Source organism: Cupressus sempervirens, chromosome 1, assembly GCF_028749045.1.
Source record: "Cupressus sempervirens isolate cs-2001-9-10 chromosome 1, ASM2874904v1, whole genome shotgun sequence".
NCBI lineage: Eukaryota > Viridiplantae > Streptophyta > Pinopsida > Cupressales > Cupressaceae > Cupressus > Cupressus sempervirens.
The window spans coordinates 21,817,336-21,840,825 of NC_143118.1; the positions used below are offsets into that span (position 1 = coordinate 21,817,336).

At 36.0% G+C, this 23,490-nt stretch overlaps 1 pseudogene; it reads right to left on the reverse strand.

The window, feature by feature from the left end:
* The window catches only part of LOC149575966 (U3 snoRNP-associated protein-like EMB2271), a 102,997-nt pseudogene that overhangs the window by 59,706 nt on the left and 19,801 nt on the right, over window positions 1–23,490 (reverse strand).

Here is a 23,490-nt window from a genome sequence, read left to right on the forward strand (position 1 = left end):
GAGTGAAAGACAAGACAATATTAAGGAAGAGAACTGCAATCAGCAATGACATAGCAGAAAACCCATATGAGTTTTCTTTTTAGAATTATTGAGTTGAATGATAATTAAATTTCATCATTTTTTTATATTTAAGATACAATACAATTTTCAACCTAAATAGGAACTATTGTTCTAGGGTAAAAATAAGAAATGTCCCTAAAGAGAAAAATACACAATATTGCCCATGTAAACTGACACTAGTTCTGTTGCTCTTTGCAATGTCTATCTTGCTTCTTTAAAATGCTGTCGTGCTCAATTTCTACCTTTAGGACTGTCTCTTAACCAAAACAAAAATCAAGTGATACCTTCAAAATCATCCTCCCAATTATTACCTTAGCCAAAAAGAGAATTTTATCAATCCGATAAATAAATTTAAATGAAGAAGGGAAATACCTCGAAGCAAGAAGACACTGCACACGATTGCTCTCTTCGAGCTGCTCCTGCTGAAGAATCTTGGCAACAAGCGAATCCCGTTTACCCCTCTACCCTTCTTCATCTTCATCTTCTTTGTTTTCCTCATCCTGATATTTTTTCATTTCCCTAATTTTTTCCAGATAAGCTTTGGCCAACTTAAGTTGCTTATCATCAGTAGTCTCTGTATCTTCCAAGGCGACGTCTTCATCTTCTTCCTCCCCATTTCTATCAACAAAATTGTTGTCATCTTCTTTGCTACTGTGAATCTCCTCCCCCTTCCCTCTTTGTCGTTTAGAGGTTTTATCATTGAAAAATGGGTCATTGCCAATTGCAGGAGTTTTTCTTTTTCTATTACTTCCTCCTCCTCATCCTCCTCTTCCTCCTCCTATGGAAACATTGCTCTTATAGCGCTGCTGATTTTTCTTCATATCAAAATATTGTTAGAAATCTTGATCCTTTCAGGATTTAACAATGGTGGCGCCTTCCTTCAGAAACTCTGTGGCTGCCACTGCATTTTTTCATCAGCTTAAACCTCTGAAAATAAATCTTAGGTTTAGGGGGACTAAATCTTGCCTATGCAGCCGAAAAGAATTAAATTGGATGAAAGGAATATTTTTTTTAAAAATATTATTTAACATATACTTTTACAAATCTACATAACTATATAAATATTAAAAACCTACATAACTATATAAATATTGGTAGACATATTACAATACTTTTCAGATTAATTTGAAGTTGTTTTCATTTAATTTTTTGATTAATAGTTTTAAAAATAGTTTCACATATAAATAAGAAATCTACTGATTGTACTACAAGTTGAGTATGGTCTTCAAGTAGGCCTTCCTTGTGTGTAGAAGGTCATTTTCTATTAATAGCATTTATTTCCTTATCCGACCTTTTTTTCTATAGGGTCTTTATTTCCCAATGGCCAACCATAATCAAAGTGTTCAATGTCTCCAAAAATCGTTGGTGGTCGAACATAGGTCTTTCAAGGAAGCATTACAAGAAACCCTCTCAATCCTAGATGGAGCACGCTTCTACAAGTAGTGATCAACCACATCCACCTCTACCAAGGACTTCAATGGAGGTAAGGAACTACCTACCAATGCTTAAACCTAACCAACAAATGGTCATGGCTATTGATGTAGAAAAATCTAAATTAAAGAGCTCTATTGTATTTCTAGCAACCCAGGAACTAACTAATTTGCCTTCTCAAACTTTTTAAAATGAGTGGCTTCATAAAGTGTGGGGAAAAAGATTAGTTTTTCACTTTTCATGCTTTCGTATGTTAAAGCAAGAATTGTTTCAGGGTTTTCAATAAACAATAATAGCGAAAAGAAAAGTATTAAGATAGTTTTGGAGGATAGGTGCCTATAAATTTTGGGTCATCTCATGGTCTCCATAACCTATACAAGAGGAGATTTTTGCCCTATCCTACCCTTGGTGGCTCTCTAATTAAAACGTTCCTCCATTTTTGTTCAATATTGTACCTCGTGCTCTTTAGCTCATTATAAATGTTATAAAGGTTGATAAAAACTAATTATCTTCTCCTCCATACTAATGCAAGGGTCCTTATATATCTCAACCCTAGTCTAGACATCGCCAAGGGGAGGAAATGATTTGGATGATCAATTGGTTTCTTGTTTTGTTACATTCCTTGGAGGAATCAATGTGTGCTTCTTGTGTAGGACAAGATGTATGTGAAGCTCTTGTCCACTAATCAAAAGAAACTTATTGCTAACCCTAAATCATTAGAGACTTGCAATGGTAATTCTTACCTTAATAATCTTGCCAAGAATACTCCAAAAACATAGCCCTTTAAATTTTCTTCTCATACCCCCTCTTAGTCATCTTCCATCAAACTTTATGGTCATTTCTAAAAAACTTGACCACCTCAAAGTTGCTTTCTCGAAAAAGGTGAACCTGTCGCTTTGTACACTAGCTAGACTCTCCCTAGGGGTCAAAACCTACTTGAGGCCAACTCTTGAAAATTTGGTTTGAAGCCTTATGATCCTCATCCTTAACACGGGACTAAGAATGCTCAAAAACTTTCTATTGAAAAAATCACAAGGGTCCTTGATCCTATTTTTATTAGTAATTGATCCTCCAAAGGTGAAGGTTCCTCACCCCACAATCCTACCTCCATGGATTAGGAATCTTTGGAAAAACATGTCATTTCACCATTAGTCCTAGATAAGAATGGTAGCAAGGTTGGAAGTGTCCACAAGGTGACTAAGAACAAACCTATGAATTTGGGTAGGGTTAAGAAATTAAGCAGTGATACTAATATTGTAGTTTCTTGTGATGGCTTGGAAGCCCTTCAAAATATGTATGCTAAAGAGAAAAAGCTCTCTAATTTCTCCCTTGTGATCATCTTGAATCTTCCTCCCCCACCTCCCCTTTGCAAGCATTTCATTTTTGCATTTCCCCTTTATGTCTCTTCCAACCCTGGTACCATTAAGATTCAAGAGGTAGAGCCAAGTGATGCTCCTTAAGAGATGTTTCATGCACTAAAATTAGGTAAAGAAGATATTAATGAGATCATTATTTTTCTCCTCAATGCCACTCAAGATGAACCTAGCATTTTTATTTTTAATGCTCTAAAAAAGAAGGGGAGGAAAAGGATCAAAAGGTTAAGAAACACTTTGGAAACCCCTACTCAATACTTGGACCCCTAAGAGGTTGTGATTAAGAAGAAGAGAGGGGGATTGAAGGAATCCTTTAATAACAATAAAGGGAATAAATACCAAGGAAACAACTCCCAAGCTTCTATAAGAGCTTTTATAACACTCATGGATGTTGATTTTTAAGGTTGCCTGTGGACTTGAAATGTACTTCATGGAATGTCATGGGACTTGATTCCCCTAATAGGAAATATATTATTAAAAGATTTCTTATGATGAATAGAGGAAAATATGTTATCCTTCTCCAAGAAATTCAAGTTGTTGATTTTTATCAAGATGTATCCTTAAAATGCATCTCAAAAGATCTCAAATACTTCACCACATCTCACCATAAAGGAAAAGTGGGGTTGTCATTTTAGTTGGCCCTAAGTGGAGAAAACATATTACCAATTGGGAATGTCCTCCTTGTCATAGATTAATCTAAATAATTTGGATCATTTTTAGATATAGTCATGAAAATATTGGCACCTATACTGTATATGCAGAAAATGACCACATAGAAAGAACTGAGTTGTGGAAATGGATGTTCCAACTAAGAAACAATTCATGGATTTTTGGAAATGACATTAATATGATTGAACCCCCTTAAAATGAGGTTAAAGGGTGTCACTTTGACTAGAATGGTGCAGACAGATACTTTTGGTATAAAAAGATCAATAAACACAAGCTCTTTGGCAATTTGGATAGCAATAAGACTAACAACAAAGCTATATTGTATACTGAGTCCAATCTTTAACTAGGGGATAAAACAATCTTTTGAAAATTGGATAGATTCTATGTTGATAAAGATAAATTCAAAAGGTTAGAAGTGAATAGCACTAGATCCTATTATTTTAAACTTCTTGGGTCCATTACACAAGGTTGTGACAGAGGACCATCGTGGGTGTAATACCAATCTTGCATCACCAAAAAATATTTCCTTTCTGTTTATTGAATAAGGGTTGTCTTACTGCAGAGTTGTTGTTTCTAGATATTTTCTACTTAGTAAATTTGTCATCCAAGCTCGAAATGTCCTAATTTCAAAAGTGGATGTTCATCTTGGATATATCAGCCTATCAATTAAGGCTTAGTGCCATATGATAAGTATTTGTGGATTTATTAGGTATTTTTGTTGTGTAATTTTGGTATAAAAACTTCAAGCTCACCGTTGAAGCCCTTGGAGACTCTAGATGAGCTTCGAAATGGGGTCAATTGGACCTTCTGTGTGTAAAGCCTTGCAAATCTTAAGCCAAGGATTATGAAAAGTGGTTATAATAGCCAATTAGAGCAACGGTTCAAAAATTATGGCATTCTGAAGTAGGGTTGACCAAAATTTCCAAAATAAGTGTCAAAAGTGTATCGGGCCTACTCTATATGGAATTTTAAAGTTAGTTAGTCTCAAGGGTTAGGGTTTGATGTCTAAAAATTTATAATTTTTGCTTATGGATTTGATTGTGTTTGTTTTGTTTAGCATCAACGTTTCGGATCACACTCTGTGACCCATCATCAGGATGAGAGAATGCAAGAATGGAAAAGTAATCATACTATTCCATTCTTGCATTCTCTCATCCTGATGATGGGTTACAGAGTGTGATTTGAAACGTTGATGCTAAACAAAACAAACACAATCAAATCCAGAACTATTCTATTCTTGCATTGTCTCATCCTGATGATGGATCACAGAGTGTGATATGAAATGTTGATGCTAAAAAAAGAAAACACAACCAAATCCAGAAGCAAAAATTATATGTTTAATGGATTGTGGAAATCTAATAAGATTGGTCTAGAAACTTCTTGGTTGGTGTAAATATGTCTATTTAAAGAATGTTTTTACATTGTCTAGGACAACTCTGGGTGATAGTTCATAGCTCTATGTTGCAAATTACTGAAAGGAAAGTGCCCATGTGGGTTTGCATATTGTATTTCAAAATTTTGTAATTATGCATTTGCAGTAACAATAAGAAGCATGTTGGTCATTTTTGCCTTCCCGCCAGAATCACCACATTTGAGTTCAACGTAGTAACATTCACAAGTTTTAAATATTCAAATATTCAAAAGAGCACAAAATAATTTAGGCTAACCTTATGATATTTCTTCCTTACACATTTTAATGTTTCTGCGGGCCCACAAGTCCCCATCATTAGATCTATGGAAGATCAACAATTGGCGCTATCTCGCTATGGGAAGTTGCACGTTGTTTTGCCATAGCAACATAGTGCCTTTTGGCCGTGTGTCAGGTGGGTCCTCCATTTCCTTGTTGTTTCTCCAGCGCCGAGTTTTGATAGATCCACAGTGGGCACTATGGCACTATCAAAAAATTTGTGTTCCTCGTCGTTAGTGACATAGCGCCCGGACAAAAAATGATACTACGGTGACATCATAAGCAAGGTGGGTCCCAAGCATGCCCCGTTGGATATCAATGATGAAATTTGGTGCACACGATGGGACCTCAGGCAACGTGAAAGGATGATTGTGCTTGGAACAAGGCTTTGATTTGACGCCAGCTGGGCAATTCGTTGATGTCAAAAATTACCTGGACCCACGCCCCTTTTGAATGCATGAAGACTTCCTCACCCTTGAATCAGTCTGGATCAATGGTGGGCGCTATCTCGCTATGGAAAACTGCGAGGAAATTATCCATAGCGATATAGCACCTTGGCAATGTGTGGCACAGATGACATCATGGGCATGCCCTTCTCCAAAGTAATATTATGGCTCATCCTCGATGGCAATTGTCAGGTGGGTCATAGTATAGTGGTGATATTTCATTGGTCCACTCAGCCAACTCAGTGTGCAGTCGTGCACTTTTGTTGATCACCATAGATCTAGGGAAAATCAACAGTGGACACTATCTTGCTATGGAAAATTGTAAGGATATTACCCATAGCGATAGAATGCCATTGTGCCACATGGATTGATAGGGCCAGGTTATGCCAAGATGAAGATAACAGGTGGTTGCCAAGTGGTTCGTGGGCCCAAGTTTTCAAGTTTCTTTTAAGGAGATAGTGCAATAATATGGCAAGTCTTCATGATCGTCAGATCAGTCTAAATCCATGGTGGATGCTATCTTGCTATGGGAAATTGCTTGGAGGATACGCATAGTGAGATAGCACCTCGGTGACATGTTTCCTAGTGGGTCTGGTGGAGGCAATAATGGTTAGATGCGCTGGTAGTTAATGTGACCATCGTAGTTGGAGTTTGAGGAATTGGCGCAATTAGTAAAGAAAGATTGATGAACCTCGGGAAGACCTTGTGGGGTGGCTAAGTGAAAAGAGATTGTTGGTCCATGTGGCTCATTTCAGTGCCAAGGTTATGTTGACCTATTGACCATGCTAGTTCGTGAACTAGGAATAGGGGATACCGAAGCTTTTTGCATAATCTGATCTTATGATCGATTCCAACCACCTTGGAGTATATATGAAACAAAGAGGAACACTCTACCCCCTGATCCAACCTATCTACCTGGTCAAAGCACAATTATGGTGTCGTTTCTATCTTTTTGAGGCCGTATTTTAGTTAAAAATTAGATTTCATGGTACCAAAAAGCTATATTCAGATCGGATTTTCTTCTGGATCCCCATGATTGTTCTATGTAGGACTTTAATGTAGTGGTTGGGGAGTAACTTCAGTTGGAGGACATCTCAGTTATGCCTGAGCTATAAAGGCAACTTTTAAAAAATTTGAAGGGGTCAACCTTTCTCTGTTTTCTCTGTTATTGCTCTACAAATTTTTAGTGTAAATTCCCCTGTGCCTCTGAACTACATGATTTTTTGTCTTATCTCTTTCAGCCATTGTTATGAAAGTGCAAGAACTCTTTGCCTCTTACTGATGTTTTGTAGAGATCTATGATCTGCATGACTGTATCTCCTTGGCCCATTAATGATAATATAAGTGAATCTCTCTTTCCTTGTGACATTCATCTCGGTCTTTTGATCTGTACGTGATTATTATATTAAAGCAAGTCTGAATGTGTATATCCTGAGTTTCATTTTGGTCCAATAGTGCATATATCGGTAGAGATTGGTCTAAACACTCTATTTTGTTGCATCACCTCTTTAGATTAGATTAGGTAGATTCGCTTTCATGTTCTACTTCTCCATTTTCCTCTCCAAGAGTAGTTAGGTGCACCCTGATAGTAAGAGGAAGTCGGCCTTCTCCAGAGACTCAACCTCATAGTTCAAGTCCCACAGCTTGGAGGTTGTTTCCGTGTTTCACTAGGTTGTCCTCATGCATAGGCTTTGGACAAGGGTGCAAACCTCAGTGACAACAAAGCCCATGTTTTGTTCTCACGAATTGTTTTTTTTTTTGTTTCTATTATATGTTTATGGTATTAAGAGGAGCACTGTTCATCGAGTGGTATCAGAGCAGGAGTTCCTAAGTGTGTAAATAGATCATCGAATGTGAGGAGATTGCACCAAGACCATGGTTTGGGCTGAGCATGTAAATAGATCGCCAATTGTGAGGCAATTTGCACTAGGATTTTTGTGAAAGTGAAAAAATGCCTCCATGAAGAGAGCGTGGTGGAAGAGTCACATGTGTTACACCTAAGGGTTTTAGAATCCTTTAAAGACAAATGCAAGCATTGACAAAACATATGCATAGAGGCATAAATCTTATTGTAAGAGATAAAATCAATGATGAAGGCAAAGAAGAAGAAAATGTTGAAGAAGAGCCAGTTATGAACCCTCAAGAAGAAAGATTTTCTAAAGCCATCTCCAATATTAGTAAAAGACCTAAGTTTGAGGTTCTCGCATTTTTGAGAAACCTTAACCCAGATGAGTTGATCAATTAGATCAATGAATTGGAGGAATAATTTGAGTATGAAGATATTGAGGATCCTAATAGGGTCAAGTTTTTGAAGGTGAAATTGAAGGGACATGCAAAGATCTGGTGGTAGGATATTCAGTTGGAGAGAAATAGAAAAGGAGAGGAAAAAATCACCAAATGGTAGTTAAATTGAAGTGACAATTCATTCCCATGGCTTATGAGCTTGATCTACTAAAGCAAATGCAAGGGTTGAAGCAAGCGGAAAGATTTTTTCAAGACTATACTAAAGAGTTCTATTGAGTTCTCATTAGAACCAACCATCCAAAATTTGACAAGGAGAAATTTTTTGTTATCTTAATGGGTTAAGGCCAAGCATTCAAGAGGAGTTGACTCTAGTTTGAATAAATAATATTCAAGAGGCATACTACTTTTCCCTAAGAGTTGAGGAAAAGATAAACAAAAATTTTGATAACAAGAATAGTAGAAGGGTTGCAATGGAAGATTTGGTAGATGGTCTTATGGAGGCCAAAATGATGATCAAAAGAACAAGGACAAGGTGAGTAGTAGTAGTAAGAACTAGAGGGGAAACAATTACAATCACTTCCATGACTAGAAAAATAAAGATCAGAGAGGAAGAGGAAGAGGGCAAGGAGCTGGAAGAGGAGGTTTTCACGGAAAATGTCTTCACATGGAGAAGAAGGGCATAGAACATTTGAATGTTCCCAGTGCCAAGGAAGAATAGATACAAGAACTAAAGGCTAGGCCAGAGTTGCACATGTTGATGAAGATGCCAAATCATTGCATTATGAAGATGTTGAAAGAGGAGAAGTCCTAGTTAATCAAAGAGTCTTATTGAGTGGTAAGAATTAACCTAAATTAAAGGAGAGATTTGTTTCGCACAAGGTGCAAATGTGAAGATAAGTGTTGTGATGTGACCGTTGATGGTGGAAGTACTGACAATCTAGTATTAGACAAGATGATGATCATGAAGTTAAATCTCAAGAGGCATAAAAATTTGTGTCCGTATCATATTGACTAGGTGCAGGATGACCACAAGGTCATGGTCAATGAGCAGTGCTTAGTGAAGTTCAAGATTGGAAGCTACCAGGATAAGTTGTTGTGTGATATCATACATATGGACATATATCATATGTTGTTGGACATGTCATGGCAGTTTGACAGAAATGTTGTACATGATGGGCAAGCAAATACCTACACTCTAACAAAGGATGGAGTGAACCATAGGTCAAAGTTGTTGAAGGAGAAAGAAGAAAAGGTAGGTAGTGCTACTAGAACATGTTTTGTTGATAGAATGGATTTTCTCAAAGGCATAAAGCATAAGCAGATGTATTTTGTTGTAATCCTGAAAGATGGTAAAGAAGAAGTAGAGGAGATACCTGCAGAAGTTGAAAATTTATTGGGAGAGTTTCCTAATATTGAGTCAGATAATGTACCTAGTGGATTAACCCTAGTGAGGAAAATCAGTCACCGAATGGATTTGATTCTAGGAGCTAGGTTGTCAAACAAGGCAGTGCACAAAATGACAACAACAAAAAGTGAAAAATTAAATAGACAAGTTCATGAGTTGTAGAAGAAGGGATTGAGTCTAAGAGAGTCTAAGTCCATGTGTTGTACTAGTAATATTAGCACCAAAGAAGAATGGATAATGGAGGATGTGCACAGATTCACATGCTATTAATAATATCACAATAAAGTATAGATTTTCATTTCCAAGAATGGATGATATTATGGACTGTTTGAGTGGAGCTATGTATTCCACAAACATGGATCTAAAGAGTGGGTAGCATCAGAGAAGGACATGAATGGAGTGTAAACCCACAAACCTGCGTCACCTTTTATAAAGAAATGTGATATCAAAATGTGACAGTTCAACATTAATGACAAAAAAAATGGTATTTGTGTTTAAAATATGAAGATGATGTAAACTGATAAAATGTGTAGAATTTTATGAATTTTATGCCTATAATTTTTATAATTTTTTTGACTAACAATTTATTCATTTTATTTTATTTTGAATTCCCTTTTTTAACTGTAAAAAATATAGGATGTATTTCCCGTCAAACAAGTATGTGCAAATCATCTTTTTTTGTTCTGATTTGAAAATATTTTATAGATGACATGTATAGCTAGTGAACAAAAAAAGAAATAACTATTTTTGATATATATTTTCTTTGTTATAAGTACTCAAGTTCGACCTTGTCAGAATCCAACAGTTTTTTCCTCCCGTCAAAACTTCCCTATCAAATCTATAACTTCTTGAAAAAAAATTACATATTTGTGAAGAGGATTCTCTCCTCTAGTGATAAATATAATTTTTTTATTTTTTTGATATAATTTACTATTTTTTTTCATTTTTTGAGAGAGCATCTTCTGAAATGTTGAAATATTAGCTTATAATATTTTGATATTATAACATATTATAACTAATGAAAACACTCAAAAATTTATATAATGATAATATTGAATCTGAGATCTATAAAAAGGGTATTTTTAGTTTTTGGAAAAAATTAAATTTTGATAGAGAAATGAGATTTGACCAAAATAGGTTTTTGTATCACAAATGGTGACACAGATCTATACTTTTACCCTGGAAGATTGCCTTCAAGACAAGGGAAGGATTGTATGAGTGGTTAGTCATGCCTTTTGGGCTAACCAATGTATTGAGTACTTTCATGAGGCTCATGAAAGAGGTATTGAAGGAGTTTTTCATTATTTGCCTAGATGATATTTTGATCTTTAGCAAGACAGTAGAAGAGAATTTGACACATATTCATGAGGCGTTTGATAAGTTGAGGGAAGAAAATATGCTAATAACTCTACAGAAGTGTAGTTTTGTGAAGGAGGAGTTGGTTTACTTGGGATTTTTCATATCAACAAAAGGTTTGAAAATGGACCATGAGAAAGTGAAGGCAATCCTTGAATGACCTACTTCAAGGAGTGCAAGTGAGGTAAGATCTTTTCATGGACTGGCTAGTTTTTACAAAAAAATTATTAGAGGTTTTAGCAATATTCATGGGCCTTTTTCTAAAATAACGAGACAAAATAGGAAAGACTTTAAGTGGATTGTAGGAGCATATAAAATTTGTAATATGTTGAAATAGAAAGTTACAAAGCATTGTATTTTAGCACTTCCAGATTTTAACAAGGTGTTTCAAGTAGATTGTGATGCTAATGGTACTACAATATGAGTTGTTTTGAGCCAAAAAGGCAGACATATTTCTTATTTCAATGAGAAGTTGAATGGCGTCAAAAGAAAATATTATTTTTATGATCAAGAATTTAATGTTATAGTTCAGGCATTGAAGAACTGGAGACACCATCTTCTTCCTAAGGAGTTTGTTTTGTATCCTAATTATCAATCTTTGCAATATTTGAATAGTCAAGGAAAATTGAACCAAAGGCATTTGAAGTGGGTTGACTTTTTGTAGAGTTATAAATTTGTTTTGAATTACTATAGTGGGGAGTCTAACAAATTTAAAGATGCTCAAAGTAGAAGACAATGTTTGCTGATAGAGAAGCGGATTGAGGTGGTTGGGTTCAAGGAACTCAAGACTTTATATCCAACATATCTTTATTTTTGCAAAGCTTGGGAGGCTTGTACAAAACTTATTACACTTGAAAGGACAAAGTGGTTGGATTTCATTATCCAAGATGGTATGTTGTTCAAAGGATGTCAATCGTGCATTTCTAGAAGTTCTACAAGAGAGAATCTCACCAAGGAGAAGCATAGTGGAGGATTAAATGGACATTTTGGGAGAGATAAGACCATTCCTTTGGTTGCTAAGAATTATTACTAGCCATACTTGCAGCAAGATGTGATGAATTTTGTAAAGAATTTCAGATTATGTTAGATGGCAAAAGGCATGAAGAAAATACTGAGTTGTATCAGCCGTTACCTGTACCAAAGAAGTCCCGAGAGAATGTCAGCATGGATTTTGTTCTTAGTTTACCAAGGACCCAATGAGGGCATGATTCAATATTTGTGGTGGTTGAAATATTTTCAAAGATGACACATTTCATTCCCTACAAGAAGACTAGCGATGTTGTTCGTGTAGCAGAGTTATTTTTCAAAGAAGTGGTAATACTACATGGTTTTCCAAAGAGTAAAGTTTTTTATTGAGATACCAAGTTTTTTAGGTATTTCTAGAAAAAATTGTGAAAGAAATTGAAGATAGATTTGAAGTTCAGTTCATCACATCATCCACAGGATGATGCACAAACAGAAGTTGTGAACTGGAGTTTGGGTAGTTTGTTGAGATGCTTCGTTGGAGATAAACCAAAGGGTTGGGATCTAATTTTATCAGAGGTAGAATTTGCATGCATTAATTTTATCAACATGAGTACTTGTAAATCACCATTCCAAATTGTATATGGGAATAGTCCTAGAAATGCTTATGAATTGCAACAATTGAATAAAGGCTAAATAAGCAGTGCTAAAGCAAAAGAATTTGTTGAACATTTGAAGAATATCCATGAGCAGGTGAGGAAGCACATTATCAAGATGAGTACACCGTGTAAAGCTAAGGTAGATATGAAAAGGAGGTATAAGGAATTTCATATTGGAGATGAAGTCATTGTTCATTTGAGAAAGAAGCATTTTTTAGTAGGTACATATAATAAACTAAAAATGAAGAAGTTTGGACTATGCAACATAGTAAAGTGACATGATTCTATAAATGCCTATGAAGCAGAGTTTCTTGTTGAATTGAATATTCCACCAGTATTTAACATTTCAGATTTGATAGAGTATTATGAAGGAGGTGATGGAGATGAAGTTGCAGAAGTGCAGTGAAGTATTCCAGCAACTAGTTCAACTAGAAAGGAGATTGAAGAGATATTAGACAACTGTATTGGCAAGAGTACAAGGAACAAAACTTATGAAGAGTACATGGTCAAGTGGAAAGGTATGCTATTAGAAGATTCATCATGACTAGCAAGGGAGGAGGTTAATCGTCTTGGTTTTTCTCTGAACACCTAAGACGTGAAGGGGTCACTTCTCAAATTACCCCAGGTGTCTAATGCATGAGCATCCTAGGTGTAAGCGTAATCTTGCATCACCCAAAAATTTTCCTTTTTGTTTCTTGAATAATGGTTGTCTTAGTGTAGAGTTATTGTTTCTTGAGGCTTGCTACTTAGTAAGTAAGTCATACGAGCTCAAAATGTCCTAATTTTAGAGGTGGATGTTTATCTTGGATATATTAGCCTACCAGTTGAGGCTGAGTGCCATATCATGAGTATTCATGGATTTATAACATAAACTTTGGTGTACAATTTAGTATAAAAACTTCAAGCTCACCGTTAAAGACCTTAGAGGCCCCGAATATGCTTTGAAATGGGGTCACCTTCGCTAATCAATACTTATAGATTAAAGCAGAGGGTTCTAAAAAGTGGTTATAATAGCCAACCAAAGAAATAGTTTGAAAGTTGTGCCCTTCCAAAGTTGGGCCAACCAAACTTTCCAAAATAAGTGTCAAAGGTGTATCAGGTCGACTCTATATGGAAATTTTGAGTTAGTTGGTCTCAAGGGTTAGGGTTTGATGTCTAGAAACTTCGCAGGTGGTGTAAAAATGTCTATTTAATGAATGCTCATACATTATCTAGGATAGCTCTGGGTGATATTTTGCAGCTCTGCGTTGCAAATTATTGTAAGGCACTCATGTGGCTTTGCATATTATATTTCAAATTTTTGTAATTTTTCTTTTGTGGAGATAATTAGAAGCCCATATTTTGTTCTCATAAATTATTGTTATTTCTTTGTCTTAGTTATGTCTTTGTGGTATTAAAAGGAGCACCCTTGATCAAGTGGTATCAGAGTTCCTAAGTGGGTAAACAAATTTTTGACTATGAGGCAATTGCACTAGGACCATCGTTTAGGCTAAGTGTGTAGACATATCGCCAATTGTGAGGTAGTTTACACTAGGGTTTCCACAAGAGTATAAAAATACCTCAATGAAAAGAGTGTGGTGGAAGAGTCGCATGTGTTACACTTGAGGGTTTTGAATCCCTTTAGAGACAAATTCTATCATGTCCCCTTTTCAAATAATTAAAAATAATAATCTGTACTAAGGCAAGCAGGCCCAAAAAGGTGAAGTTTCAACAAAAGGGGCTAATCTTTGGAAACCAATGGACTAATAAATGAAAATTATTATTAAAATATGTTTTATTAACCCCTCTTGGACGTGAGTTAGGGTTATGCCCTCTTTTAAGGGATTTGGAGACATTTTGGGCTCATTCCAAAACTTGATTTTTGCTCATTGCTTTGTTGTTCTTCAGAGGCTGCCAGACCTATGGAGAAGGAGACCCAAGGATTGGAGTTTTCAGGTTTCAAGGAAGGCTAAGGATGGGATTTTAAATCCATTCCATGTGCAAGCTCATGCAGAGTTTTCCCTTGTGTTGAACAGTGCAAATTTGTGGGTTTTCGGGTGTGTTTTTGTAAGAGTTTGGTGTTTCCGGTTGAGTATTTATTAACAGTTTTGTTTGCTGCTATATTTCAGACATTTAGATGTTAAAAAAGAGATGAATATATTTATTTGGTCATTTTTATACTTCTGTGATAGATTATTAGTGTTTTTGTGGTGTTTTCAGGCTATTTTGGGTTTTTTTGGGAGCCCGATGAGCATTGTTTTTGTCCTCCGTTTGGGAGCTATTGTGTAAATGCTATATAGATCTATAAATGTCATTTTGTAGGATTTTATTCTGGTTTAATTTCTGTAAAAATGTCCACTTTCAAATTTATTAATAATATGTGAAGCTGTGAAGTTTTTGGCACTATTTCGGGCATACTCGATTTGGGTTTTATTGAGAAATTGGTGGATCTATGAAATATTGGTTGTTTGATTTTAAAAACCTTATTAGAGGTTTTAAATATCAAATAAAATTATTAAGGGGACATTTCAAATTCAAGCATTGGAAAATCAAATGAGTAAAGGGATAAATCTTTTTGTAAGAGATGAAAGTGATGATGAAGGCGAAGAAGAAGAAAATGTTGAAGAAGAGGTGGTTCTGAACCTCAAAGAAGAGTAGAATTTTTAAGGCCATCTCCAAGATTGGCAAAAGACCTAAGTCTGAGGTTCCCACATTTTTGAAAAGTCTTAACCCAAAGGAGTTGATCGATAAGATCAATGAATTGGAGGAATACTTTGAGTATGAAGATATTGAGGATCCTAATAGGGTTAATTTTGCGAAGGCGAAATGGAAGGGACATGCAAAAATCTAGTGCCAGGATATTCAGTTGCAGAGAAATAGAAAAGGAAAGGACAAAATCACTAGATGGGACTGGATGGTAGTTAAATTCAAGAAACAATTCATTCTCATGGATTATGAGCTTCATCTACTAAAGAAAGTACAAGGGTTGAAGTAAGCAAAAATATATGTTCAAGAGTATATTGAACAGTTCTACCGAGTTCTCATTAGAACTAGCCATGTGAAAACTAAAAACGAGAAAGTTTCCCATTATCTCAACGGGTTAAGGCCAATAATTTAGGAGGAGATGAGTTTAGTTCAAATGAAAAGTATCAAAGAGGCATACCAATTTTCCATAAGAGTTGAGGAAAAGCTAAACAAGAAGTTTGATAACAAGAATAGTGGAAGAGGTCGCAGTGGAAGATCTAGTGGATGATGTTATGGAGGCTAAAATGATGATAAAAAAGAATAAGGATGAGGTGAAAAGTAGTAGTCACAACTAGAGGGGAAATAATTCCAATCATTTCCATGACCAAAACTATTAGACTAATCGGTAGTCTTCTCCTTTAGGATTCACGACATGACTCGACTACCTCCTGTGTTCTATAAGTCCAGTGGTTGTATCCAACATTAATAAGTTGATCTATTGGTACAATGACAACCTTTGCTTCTAACAAGTGGTATTAGAGCTTAGTCACAAGTTCAAATCCCCTCAGGTAACACTAAGGGGGGAATTGTTGGACTAATTGACAACCTTCCCCTTCGAGATTTGCTACATGGCTTAACTACCTCTTGTGTTCTATAAGTCTAGTGGTCACATCAGACATTAATAGGTTGACCTTTTGATGCAATAATAACTCTAGCTTCGAACAATAGAGATCAAAGAGAAAGAGGAAGAGGGCAAGGAGATGGAAGAGGAGGTTTTCGTGCAAAATGTTTTCTCTACGATGAAGAAGGGCATATATCATTTGAATGTTCCCAATGCCAAAGAAGAATATATAGAAGAAATGAAGGCTAGGATAAAATTGTGGATGTTGATGAAGATGCCAAATCATCATATTTTGAAGATGTTGAAAGAGGAGAAGTCCTAGTTAATCGAAGAGTCTTGTTGAGTGGTGAGAATGAACCTTATCAAAGGAGGAATTTTTTTTACACAAGGTACAAATGTAAAGATAAGTGTTGTGATGTGATCATTGATGGTAGAAGCACTTACAATCTAGTGTCAGAAAAGATGGTCATAGAGTTAAATCTCAAGAGGTAGAAACACCCATATCCAAACCATATTGCCTAGGTGCAAGATGACCACAAGGTCATGCTCAATGAGCAATGCTTAGTGGAGTTCAAGATTGAAAGCTACTAGGATGAGGTGTTGTGTAATATCATACCTATGGACATATGTCATACTTGTTGGGTAGGTCATGGCAGTTTGACAGACATGGTGTACATGATAAGTGATCAAATACCTACACTTGACAAAAGATGGAGTGAAACATAAGTTGAAGTCATTGAAGGAGAAAAAGAAAAGGTATGTAGTGCTTCCAAAATATGTTTTGTTGATGGAAAGGTGTTTCTCCAAGGTATGAAGCATGAGCATATGTGTTTTTTTGTAATTCCAAAAGATGGTAAATAAGAAGTAGAGGAGATAGTTGTAGAAGTTGCAAATTTATTGGGAGAGTTTTTTGACATTGTATTAGATAATGTACCTGATGGATTACCCCCAATGAGGAAGACCATTCACCGGACAGATTTGATTCTATGAGCCAATTTTCCAAACAAGGCAGCACACATAATGACACCAACAAAAATTGGAGAATTAAATAGACAAGTTCATAAGCTATTACAGAAGGTGTTGATTTGAGAGGGTCTAAGTCCATATGTTGTACCAACAATATCAGCACCAAAGAAGAATGGAGAATGAAAGATGTGCACAAATTCATGGGCTATCAATAAGATCACAATAAAGTACATATTTACATTGCCAAGGATGGATGATATTATAGACTATTTGAGTGGAGCTATGTATTTCATAAAGATAAATCTAAAGAGTGGGTACCATCATATTTCCAACATAGAAGGAGATGAGTGGAATTATCCCTCCAAGACAAGGGAAAGATTGTACATGTGGTTAGTCATACCTTTTGGGCTAACTAATGCACCAAGTACTTTCATGAGGCTCATGAATAAGGTGTTGAAGGAGTTTTTGGGTAAGTTTATCATTTCTTACCTAAATGATATTTTGATCTTTAGAAAGATGTTAGAGGAGAATTTGACACATATTCATAAGGTGTTTGATAAGTTGAGGGAAGAAAAGCTACTAATAAATCTAAATAAGTGTAGTTTTGTGAAGAAGGAGTTGGTATACTTGGAATTTGTAGTATCAACAGAAGGTTTAAAAATGGACCATGAGAAAGTGAAGGCTATCCTTGAATGACCTACTCCAAGGAGTGTGACTGAGATAAGATCTTTTCATGGACTGCCTAGTTTTTACAAAAAGTTTATCAGAGGTTTTAGCAGTATTTATGAGCCTTTGACTGAAACAATGAGACAAAATAGGAAAGATTTTAAGTGGATTGTAGGAGTAGATAAAATTTCTAATGTGTTGAAATAAAAAATACAAAGCAACCTATTTTAGCACTTCCAAATTTTAACAAGGTGTTTCAAGTACACTATGATGCTAGTGTTACTGAAATAGGAATTGTTTTAAGCCAAGAAAGTAGACCTGCTGGTTATTTTAGTGAGAAGTTAAATGATGCAAAAAGAAAATATTATTTTTATGATCAGGAAGTTTATGCTATAGTTCAGGCATTGAAGAAGTGGAGACACTATCTTCTTCCTAAGGATTTTTTATTTTATTTTATTTTAATATTGATCATTTTTGGTTAACAACTTGTCTTCCTTGATTTGGTTTATGCCCTGACTCTTGATATGCCCAATATGGTGAAAGAAAAATTTGTTAGTAACATAATGGATCTATATAGCTATTCTATCAAGGACCCCTAAATTGAAAGGTACAACTCCCTTGTATGCAAATATTTGCCATGAATGTTTTTTTAGTAGATCAACATAATTTGAGGGCATGCTCTTAACTAGAGAGCAGAAGAGGTATGACTAAATTGTCTAAAGCTCTCAAACAATATAGGTGAATCTCAGATGATGGCTCACAAAGCTCCACAATTATGAATGCACTTGAGTCACCTTAAGTTCCTTTGATACCCAAACGTAGCTTATTTAATTTATTGAATGAAAGATGCAACAATGCAAGACTAACTAATAATGCATACTACATAAGAAGAAAAAAGAAAATCAACTTAGCAATGTTGTGATTGCCTAAGTTACTGAGGTTTCACAATAACAGTTTGCTTCTTACTTAGTAGCCTACATTATTAAATATCGAACTTCCCACACAGCCATGAAGATGCACATTAACTATCTTTTATAGAGCATAAGGAATTAGATAACACTGAAAATAATGGAAATTAAGCTTACATCCACTGATAGGGAGGGAAAAAAACCCAATTCATTTACAATCCTACAATTTTATTAATAACACATCTCATTCCAACCACCATACAAGAACTAAAACTAGACTAATATGAATGACATACTTAAAATATGGATGCAGAGTCACACACAGTTGTCCTAGCTACAATAATTTTCCCAAATCCCAATTTTTCCAATCTTATTTACTTCTCAAAAAGATACATTTATAGGCCCCTTTAGAATTGCCTAGTTACATCTCATGATTACTTAATAGAGCATCATTGAATGATCCTAATAATAGGATTGAATCATTATTCATTCATTAAAAAGCTTCATCCATGAGGAGAATGCCAAATATGGCTACAACATTAGAAAGTGATAAAGAGAGAAGAGGTGACACTTGTCATATTTTTGTAGGAAGAATGTAATATTTTCTCAGAGCATTAGTTTTTCTTTGGGGTTACAACCTTGGCTATGTATGTTTTCATTACATCAATTACATTCTTTAGCTTATGGACACTTAGGATGAGAATGTTGTCAACTCTAATCATTTAGTAATCATGCATTTCAGTCAATTCTTCAACTCTAGAGATCTTTGATTGGAGCTTCTCCACTGCACGCTTCAAAATGGAAACCATTGTTGATAGTTTTGGAATCTTTTCCAACTAGAAGTTTCATGGACCAATACCCTCATCAACAAATACTAGAAATTTAGTCTTCATCCATTTGTTAGATTGTGGTGACTGATCAGGAAAGTGGTTTAATACTTGTATAAAAAGGGCTTAGGGTTGGGTATTTTTTCATGTGTGGTGATACGAAATTGGTTCTTGCGGCGGTATTGAGCTGTAAGGGATTACGAATTGTAATCAGGTTGTAATCACTAGATTGTAATAAGATCGGACTTGCTGTTTGGTGGACGTAGCCCAAGGATTGGGTGAACCACGTTAAATCTTGGTGCCTTGTGTTCATTTCTATGTGTTCTATTATTTTCTGTTATTGGTTATATTTGCATGTAGTTTTTATTTTTGTCTGTGGTTTATCCTAACAAGTGGTATCAGAGCAAGGTTGTCTTTCAGTTATCCTCTGCAGGAAAGTCTCATGGTTAAGTGGGAGTCTCACAGTTGAGTGGGAACAATGGCAGATGAGGGTAAGTTGAGGGTTGACAGGTTTAATGGGTAGAACTTCCAGTTATGGAAGATGCAAATGGAAGACTATTTATATCAGAAGGATTTATGGAAGCCGTTGGAAGGAAAAGCCAAGAATCAGGGAACTATGTCAGAGGCTGAATGGGATCTTTTGGATAGAAAGGCACTCGGAAGCATTCGGTTATGCTTGGCACCATCAGTGGCATTTAATATTACAAAAGCAAAGATGATAGAAGATTTGATGAAAACCCTAGCGACACTGTATGAAAAGCCCTCCGCTTCAAATAAGGTATTTCTCATGAAGCATTTATTTAATATGAAAATGGCAGAAGGTGGATCTGTTGCAGATCATTTAAATGAGTTTAATACTATTATGAGTCAATTATCTTCTGTGGGTATCAATTTTGATGAAGAAATTAGGGCTCTCTTGATTTTGTGTTCTTTGCCTGAAAGCTGGAATGGCTTGGTAATGGCGGTGAGTAATTTTGTTCCTGGATCTAGTACCCTAAAATATGATGATGTGATCGGTGTTATTTTAAGTGAGGAAACTCATAGAAAATCCTCAAGTGGATCTACATCAGGAAGTGCTTTAAATGCACAAAGCAGGGGCAGAATGACTGAAAGAGGAAGTAACTCTCGAAATCATGGAAAATCAAGAGGAAAGTCAAAGGGGAGGAGGTCTCAATCGAGAGGACCAAATGATTGTTGGTACTGTGGGAAACCAGGGCACAAAAAGAAAGATTGTTGGACTCGAAAGAAAAATGAAGGAGATAAATCAGATGGAGACAAAGAGGCAAATGTGGTAAGTAACAAATTCGAAGAGGATGCTTTGCTTCTGTCTTTAGAGAGTGTTGATGATTCATGGGTTTTAGATTCTGGTGCTTCTTTTCATGCTACACCTCATAGAGGTTATTTCATTGATTATGTCCAAGGGGATTTTGGGCTTGTTTATTTGGGGGATAATGAACCCTATCAGATTGTTGGAAAGGGAAAAATTAAGATTAAGTTGCAGAATGGGAATCATTGGCTACTACATGAGGTAAGACATGTTCCAAAGCTGAGTAGGAATTTAATTTCAGCAGGGCAACTCGGTGATGAGGGTTGTGTAGTTACTTTTAATGATAAAAATTGGAAGGTTTCAAAAGGTTCCCTTGTAGTAGCAAAAGGTGTGAAAGTAGGCACCTTATATCTTTGTACAGGTCATATTGTTCCTTCTACTTTGATTGTTTCAGAGAAAAATGAATATTCAGGAACAATTACTGCAGTTGAGCAGGGAGAACAAATAGCTGTTGTAGATTCTGATATAGCGTTGTGGCATAATAGACTTGGGCACATGAGTGAGAAAGGTATGAAAGTACTTCATTCAAGGAAAGTTTTACCAGGTTTAAAATGTGTGAATATGGATTTCTGTGAAAGTTGTGTGTATGGAAAACAAAAGAGAGTGAGTTTTGTAAAGACTGGGAAGGAAAACAAAAAGGAGAAATTAGAGCTTGTGCATACAGATGTATGGGGACCGGCTCAGGTATCTTCCCTTGGTGGCTCTCATTATTATGTTACATTTATTGATGATGCAACTAGAAAAGTATGGGTTTATTTCCTTAGACAGAAATTTGATGTATTTCAAACTTTTAAGAAATGGAAATGCTTGGTTGAAAATGAGACTGGTAAGAAATTAAAATGTCTCAGATCTAATAATGGTGGTGAGTATTGCAGTCATGAATTTGAAGATTATTGCTCCACTAATGGTATTTGTAGACAAAAAACTATTCCAAGGACTCCACAGGAAAATGGAGTGGCTGAACGCATGAACAGGACTATAATGGAGCGCGCAAGGAGCATGAGGTTGCATGTTGGGTTGCCCTTACACATGTGGGCGGAGGCTGTCAATACTACAATATATTTGATTAATAGAGGACCCTCTACTCCTTTGGACTGTGGTATTCCAGAGGAAGGATGGACTGGTAAGAAGGTGAGTTATTCTTTTCTCAAGACCTTCGGTTGTGAAGCTTTTGCTCATATAGACTCTGAAAATAGAACCAAGCTAGAAGCTAAATCAAAGAAATGTGTCTTTGTTGGATATGGCATTAATGAATTTGGCTATAGGCTTTGGGATTTTGAAAATCATAAAATTATAAGAAGTCGGGATGTCATATTCAATGAAAAAGTGTTGTACAAAGATCTGTTGCAGCAACATGAGAAGAAAGAAGATGATTATGTAGTGCTAGATGATACTCCAAAAGCTGATGTTCTAGCCATTCCTCGTGATGTGCAATAACTGCAACAACAAATACCACACACACCAGTGAATGTTAGACGATCAACAAGGCCAGTTAGACCTCCACAAAGATTTTCTCCCTCTTTGTATTCTATTTTACTTACTGATGCTGGTGAACCTAAAAGTTATGATGAAGCTGTGCAGGTGGATACTAAGATTCAGTGGGAGTCTGCAATGAAAGATGAAATGGACTCTTTGCTGAAAAATAAGACATGGGATTTGTGCAAGTTGCCTGTAGGTAAAAAGGCTTTATAGAATAAATGGGTTTACAGGTTGAAAGAAGAGGAAGGAGGTAAGAAAATATTTAAGGCCAGGTTAGTTGTAAAAGGATTTGCACAGAAAAAGGGAATTGATTTTGATGAGATATTTTCTCCTGTTGTTAAAATGACTTCTATTCGTACTGTTTTAAGTCTTGTGGCTACTGAAGATTTGCATTTAAAGCAGATGGATGTTAAAATAGCCTTCCTTCATGGTGATTTGGATGAAGAAATATATATGGCTCAGCCACAAGGTTTTGAGGTCAAAGGTAAGGAGAACTTAGTGTGCAAATTGAAGAAAAGTTTATATGGCTTGAAGCAAGCACCTCGACAATGGTATCTGAAATTTGACAGTTTTATGCATGAGCATGGATATAATAGGTGTCATTTAGATTACTGTGTTTATTTTAAGAGGTTGGATGATGATAGCTACATTATTTTATGTTTATATGTTGATGATATGCTTATAGCTGGGTCTAACATGGATCATATTAAGGGACTGAAACGCCAATTAGCACATGCATTTGCTATGAAGGATTTGGGGGCAGCAAAACAAATCCTTGGTATGAAGATTTGTAGAGATAGGAAGAACAGAACATTGACGCTATCTCAAGCTAATTATGTTGAGAAGGTGTTGCAACGTTTCTCTATGGAGAATGCTAAAGCTGTTAGCACACCTTTACCTGGTCATTTGAAATTGACTAAGGAGATGTGTCCCAAGACACAGGAAGAGGAGGATAAGATGTCCAAGGTACCCTATGCTTCAGTTGTAGGAAGTTTGATGTATGCTATGGTATGCACTAGGCCAGATATTGCACATGCAGTGGGCATCGTTAGCAGGTATATGAGTCATCCATAATTTGAGCATTGGAATGCTGTCAAGTGGATTCTCAGATATTTGAGAGGAACATCCAATAAGTGTTTACACTTTGGGGGCTCTACTACTGATTTACAGGGCTATGTTGACTCAGATTTGGCTGGGGATATTGATACCAGGCAGAGTACTATAGGTTATGTCTTTACTATTGGTGGGGCAGCTGTGAGCTGGGTTTCTAGGCTACAGAAGATTAATGCTCTCTCCACTACAGAGGCAGAGTATGTTTGCTACAGAGGTAGCCAAAGAGATGATATGGCTTCAGTTCTTCTTGGAAGAATTGGGACATCCTCAGACGGATAATTATTTGTTCACAGATAGTCAGAGTGCCATTCATCTTGCTAAGAATTCAGCTCTGCATTCTAAGACC